The sequence below is a fragment of the Cebus imitator genome, unplaced genomic scaffold (assembly GCF_001604975.1).
Source record: "Cebus imitator isolate Cc_AM_T3 unplaced genomic scaffold, Cebus_imitator-1.0 Scaffold72, whole genome shotgun sequence".
NCBI classification, from domain to species: domain Eukaryota; kingdom Metazoa; phylum Chordata; class Mammalia; order Primates; family Cebidae; genus Cebus; species Cebus imitator.
In genome coordinates this window covers 7,102,766-7,107,871 of record NW_016107387.1, presented here as the reverse complement: position 1 = coordinate 7,107,871, position 5,106 = coordinate 7,102,766, and the positions used below count along the sequence as shown (strand labels likewise).

At 46.5% G+C, this 5,106-nt stretch overlaps 1 pseudogene across 1 annotated transcript; it reads left to right on the top strand.

The window, feature by feature from the left end:
• The first annotated feature begins 6 nt into the window (after positions 1-6).
• Positions 7-568, top strand: LOC108306451 (annotated as a pseudogene). Its single transcript, XR_005200843.1, has one exon. The product of XR_005200843.1 is annotated as a proline-rich protein 13-like (transcript).
• Positions 569-5,106: the final 4,538 nt, after the last annotated feature.

Sequence of the window (5,106 nt, the reverse complement as noted above, 5' to 3'; positions counted from 1 at the left end):
AGGTGGTGGTGGAAAGGGTGGAGGACACACCTAAACATGTGGAACCCCAATGCCGGGCAGCCAGGGCCAAATCAACATCCCCCCAACATCAAGTACCCTGGAGGTTCCAATCCTGGCCACCCACCAGCCGTCAATCCACCCTTTCCCCCAGGCCCCTTTCCTCCGCCCCCAGAAGCTCCCCAGGGCAATCCAGCTTTCCCTTCAAGTGGGCCCCCTCCTCCTGTGCCAAAGCCAGAGTATCCAAGATCCAAGGGTATCCTCCACCATACCCACCGCCTGCCCCCTGGAATGCCTCCTATGAATCCATTGGCTCCTGGCATGGTCGGAGATGCACAAGAAGACGCAGAAGAAAATGAAGAAAGCTCATGAAAAGATGCACCAGCACCACAAGCATGGCGAGCATTCCTCCTCCCCTTCCTCCTCCTCTTCCAGCAGTGACCCTTCCCTCAAGTCTCACCAGTTCCGCTCTCCCATCAAGCTTCAGATGCCATGTTGTACTGGGGGAAAATGGCCCTTGTGCTCCCCTCTCCCACCCCTACCTGAGCCTCACCCTGCTGTTCAGCCCTGAGTGGCTAGGGAAAACGGGGAGAGGATTGCCACGCCATGGCCGTCTTCTTGCTGCTGGGATAGCTCATATAGCTAACGAGTTTAGCAAGGGAGCTCTTTTTTGAAGATGATGAACTAAATATTGAAGACAAGTTTGAGATCTGTCAAATGATTTTTACTTCCTCTTCTAATACTTGTGATTGGGGAGGGTTGTGGAAATTTAATTATGATGAAAAACCTCTATCTTTTTTGTAACGTTGGCATACTTGGAGAATTTAGTGGCAAATACATTCCCCAGCAGGCCTTTTGATGGTTGCAAAGGTTGCTGGGAAGTAGAATCCATTTGGTCGATGAGCTTTGACTGACATTTTGGAAGCTCACTTCTCCTCCTTAGCCCGGTATACGGTCTCAGGTCCTTTTCTCATTCTCCGTCGCTCAGTCCAAATAAAATTATTTCGCCTGATCAAAAAAAAGTTTAAAAATTTAAGAAAAAATAACACAGAGGCTGGAAGTCACTGTTCCAGAACTGGTATAGTACTTACATTTAAAAATATACAACTGATACGAATGTGCATTTTATTTAATGTTTGGTACAAATGTAACTATTAAGAAAATAGCTTTAGACTGGTCATGGTGGATCACACCTGTAATCCTAGCATTTTGGGAGGCCAAGGTGGGAGGATTACCCGAGCTCAGGAATTTCAAAGCAGCCTGGGCAACATGGCAAGGCCCCAACTCTACTAAAAATACAAAAAAAAATTAGCTGGAAGTGGTGGTGCATGCCTGTAATTACAGCTACTTGGGAGGCTGAGACATGAGAATTACTGGAAACCTGGAGGCAGAGGTCGCAGTGAGCTGAGATGGTACCACCTTTTTCCCACTCAAAAAAAAAAAAGAAAAGAAAGAAGGAAAATGGCTTCCTATTTATATCAAATGTATAAGTGAAGAAAACTAAACTTGAGGCTTTGCAATGACTACAAAACAGTCTTATTTAAAAATGGAACTGTCTCCTGCCCCTTGCCTGGTTACAATAAATATTGTGTCTTATGAAGACAAAAAAAAGTCAGGCAGGCCATCAAATAGTGGTGGTTTTGTTGGTATTGTTATTATGTAGCCACACTCAGAATGACTTTTTTCAGCCACTCAGGAACAAAGTAAGAAAGAGGAAGCATTTAACCAGGGTTGGGGTTTTACCTGGCAAGAAAGGCAGAAGGAAAGAGGAGGAGGAGCGTTCAGGATATGAAAGGAGTGATTATCATGCTGCACTGAAGACTTCAGGGGCAGCGAGGACAGGACAAGGGCAGGCAGTGTTGCTGAATGCCAGGGGTTCAGTCTAGGTCCACCTGACAGAAAGCCAATCACTGAGACAATGAGTATTACCAGGAAAGGAAGGCTTTTATTGTGAGTGATGTCATCCAGGAAACAGGTCTCAAATCCATCTCTCCGACCACTAAAGTTAGGAGTTTATACAGCAAGGAAGAAATATAATGACATACAGGAAAACAGGAATTAGGGTGAAGTAGGGAAAAAGAGTTGGTTAACACCCAGTGGGTGGCCAGATGAGAGGTCCGACACACCATTGTCCAGATGCAGTGATCTGGACAGTTTCAGCCAGCCCCTACACATACTATCCATGATGCCCGATGGTCAGTTTCCTGAGAAAGGAATTCAGAGAAGACAAATGGAAGTTTCTTGAGCTTTAAGACCAGGAGGGTCAATTTCTATGTCTCATTTAAAAAAAAACAACAACTAAACATCAGTTTTGTGGAAAAATGGGGCCGATTCCAGAAAGACAGTGGGAAAAGATGGCACAGAGCCCCCACAGTGTCCTCAAGAGATAAGCCCAACAGAATGGTTCTGTCCAGTCAAGGAAACTCTGGGGAAAGTTTGAGTCACTGGAACTTGCAGAATTTGCTACAAAGTAGCCATATTTAGGCAGGAATCTGGGCCAGATGCCTAGCATGGCCACTCCACTGTCCGTCAGAGGTAGCCCTGGATAGGGTACAGGTGCCATATTCCAGCGGGCTGGTACTTTGGTTGCAACAGCTGGGGAAGGTAGTTTTGTATTTTTTTCTCTCTATTTCAGTTTGCAAACCATACTGGGTACAGCAAAGTTGACTGGAAGCAAGTAGAGGAGGATTTGAATACAGCCAAAGAACTGGTGAAAAGCCCAAAGAGCAACCAGATAACTGTTGATGGCAAAGCAAAACGAGGAGGTGGGATCATCTGTGAGGAAGAACGTTCCAGTAACTGGAGGATTTGGGAGGCTTTCTGCTTGGCATGGCATCCTGAAGAGAACTACTTCACCTTCACTTCCATTCTGCCTGGTTTGTTTGGGTTTTTTGTTTTTGTTTTTTTCTATTTCTTCTTTCTCTCATCACACTGTGTTTGGGTGGTCTTCTTCTCTCCTCCTCCTCCTCCTCCTCCTTCATCCTCTTCCTCTTCTTCTTCTCCTTTCTCTTCTTTGTCTTCTTCCTCCTCCTACCCCCTCCTCCTCTTCTTCTTCCTCTTCTTCTTCTCTTCTTTCTTCTTTCTTCTTTATTCTTCTTCTTCTTCTTCCCTGTCATCACATTGTGTCAGTTGACTTTTTCTAACCAGCAGCCTCTACACGGTATCACAGGAGACTGAATCTCTCCTCCTCCTCTTCTCCTGTGCCTTCCTCCTGCAGTGGCAAATCTAAATGGTTTTCTGTAGGGATCTGTTGGTCCAGGTTAACTGATGAGGTCCTAACATGAACCTGATGACAATGGAAGAGCTGGAACGTTTTGCCCCTCTCACACAACACTCCTTACCTGGTGACTCTGTATCTTAGCAAGAACATTTCTTCTCCCCCTATATAAGACACTTATCAGAACACATTGCAGCCAGGTGCAGTGGCTCATGCCTGTAATCTCAACCCTCTGGGAGGCCCACGTGGGCAGATCACTTGAAGTCAGGAGTTTGAGACCAGCCTGGCCGACATGGCAAAACCCCATCTCTACTAAAAATATATTTTTAAAAAAATTAGCTGGACATGGTGGCACATGCCTATAATCCTAGCTACTTAGGTGCCTGAGAAATGAGGATCCTTTGAATTCAGGAGGTGGAGTGTATTATTCTGTTCTCAAATTGCTGTTGAAGACATACCTGGGACTAGGTAATTTATTAAGAGAAAGGGGTTTAACAAACTCACTGTTTCACACGTCTGGGGAGGCCTCACAGTCATGGCATAAGGCAAAGAAAGAGCAAAGATATGTCTTACATGGCAGCAGCCAAGAGAGCTTGTGCAGGGGCACTCCCATTTATAAAACAATAAGATCTCATGAGACTTACTGTCACAAGAACAGCACAGGAAAGACCTGCCCCCATGATTCCATTACCTCCCACCAGGTCCCTCCCATAACACAGGGGGATTATGGTAGCTACAGTTCAAGATGAGATTTGGGTGGGGACACAGCCAAACCATGTCATTCTGTCCCTTGCCCCTCCCAAATCTCATGTCCTCACATTTCAAAACCAATCATGCCTTCCCAACAGTCCCCCAAATTCTTAACTCATTTCAGCATTAACTCAAATGTCCACAGTCCAAAGTCTCATCTGAGACAAGGCAAGTTCCTTCCGCCTATGAGCCTGCAAAATCAAAAGCAAGTTAGTTATTTCCCAGACACAATGGGGGCACAGGCATTGGGTAAACACAACCATTCCAAATGGGAGAAATTGGCCAAAATGAAGGAGCTACTGGCCCCATACAAGTCTGAAATCCAACAAGGCAGTCAAATCTTAAAGCTCAAAATGATCTCCTTTGACTGCATGTCTCACATCCAGGACACACTGATGCAAGAGGTGGGCTCCCATGGCCTTGGGTGGCTCTGCCCCTGTGGATTTGCAGGGCACAGCTCCCCTCCTGGCTGCTTTCATGGACTGGCATTGAGTGTGGCTTTTCCAGGCTCACAGTGCAAGCTGCTAGAGGATCTACCATTCTGGGGTCTGAAGGATGGTGACCCCCTTCTCACAGCTCCATTAGGCAGTGCCCCAGGGGGACTCTGTGTGGGAACTCCAACCTCACATTTCCCTTTCACTCTGCCCTAGCAGAGATTCTCCATGAGGGCCCTGCTCCTGCAGGAGACCTCTGCCTGGACATCCAGGCATTTCCATACATCCTCTGAAATCTAGATGGAGGTTCCCAAACCTCAATTCTCCACTTCTGTGCCACCAGCAGGCGCAACACCATGTGGAAGCTCCCAAGCCTTGGGGCTTGCACCCTCTAAAGCCACATCCAGAGCTGTACCTTGGAACATTTTAACCATGGCTGGAGTGGCTAGGACACAGGACGCCAAGTCCCTAGGCTGCGCACAGCAGAGAGACCCTGGGCCTGACAGAGAAACCCATTTTTTCCTCCTAGGCCTCTGTGCCTATGATGGGAGAAGCTGCCACAAAGGTCTCTGACATGCCCTGGAGATATTTTCCCCATTATCTTGGTGATAACCATTCAGCTCCTTGTTACTTATGGAATTGTCTGCAGCAGGCTTGAATTTCTCCCCAGAAAATGGGTTTTTCTATCCTTTTTTTTTTTTTTTTTTT